This window comes from Meles meles, chromosome 6 (genome assembly GCF_922984935.1).
Source record: "Meles meles chromosome 6, mMelMel3.1 paternal haplotype, whole genome shotgun sequence".
Lineage (NCBI taxonomy): Eukaryota > Metazoa > Chordata > Mammalia > Carnivora > Mustelidae > Meles > Meles meles.
This window is the reverse complement of record NC_060071.1, coordinates 78921289-78922212: the sequence shown is the minus strand read 5'-3', so window position 1 is coordinate 78922212 and position 924 is coordinate 78921289. Positions and strand designations below refer to the sequence as shown.

The window sequence follows — 924 nt, the reverse complement described above, 5'->3', positions numbered from 1 at the left end:
AGAGCACTTATTTTAAAAAGTCACATTTTTTTGGACACTGGCTGAAAGAGAACTTTTTATTACTTTAGGTGCAGAAACTTCAACAGTGCCCACTCAACCCAGTTTGGTGGCCAGTTCTTTAGCCTTTGCTTTTTCCAACTTGGCAATGCAAGCCACTGACTTTGAACCCAGAACATTGCCTCCCCAGTGGCGGCGGATCTCATAAAAATATGGAATGCTTCACAAATTTGCGTATCATCCTTGCGCAGGGGCCACGCTAATCTCTGTATCATTCCAATGTTAGTATCTGTGTTGCCAAAGCAAGTCCCAAAGTTGCACTTTTAAAAAGTTCAAATAAATATATCAGTTTGGAAGTCAAGTACCCAGCTGGAGTAAACAAATTCGAACACGGTAGGAACATCTAAAATGTGAAGAAATGATGAGTATGAGAATACTTATAATTAAGCAGGTTAAGTGCCCTGAAGAAACTCAGTGTGAATATGTAGAATAGTAATCAGTAAATGTGGAGTTATAAAAAGTAGTGAGACAAGATGACCCATTCTAGTGCCTCGAGAAAGAGATAATCAGTCACGCAGAGGAAATGGAACAATGGAGTCCAGACTACCCTGACCACACTGTTCTCTGCGGCAGTCTCCTTCAGGATGAGAGAGCAGGTGGAACCTTCCTTCTATGTTGTGGGCAGGAAGTAGTGGGAGATGTATGAGCCCCAACCAAAAAGAACCTCCCTTTCCTACTTATTAGTGCCTGAAATAATTCCTTCAGTGTCAACCTTGGAGAAAGAATAGGGAGAGAAGGAGGAGGAGCATAGACCAGAAATGCCAAGACAACTTCACCGTTTTAACATGTTCAGACCTCTGCTCCCTTTGATGACAATGACAATTCAAGAGATCAGAGGTGGGCTTATCCATTGAGCTATGCCCTAGA

At 42.2% G+C, this 924-nt stretch overlaps 1 pseudogene; it reads right to left on the bottom strand.

Annotated features, from left to right (window-relative positions):
* Positions 1-203: 203 nt before the first annotated feature.
* On the bottom strand, positions 204-303 carry LOC123945336 (annotated as a pseudogene).
* Positions 304-924: the final 621 nt, after the last annotated feature.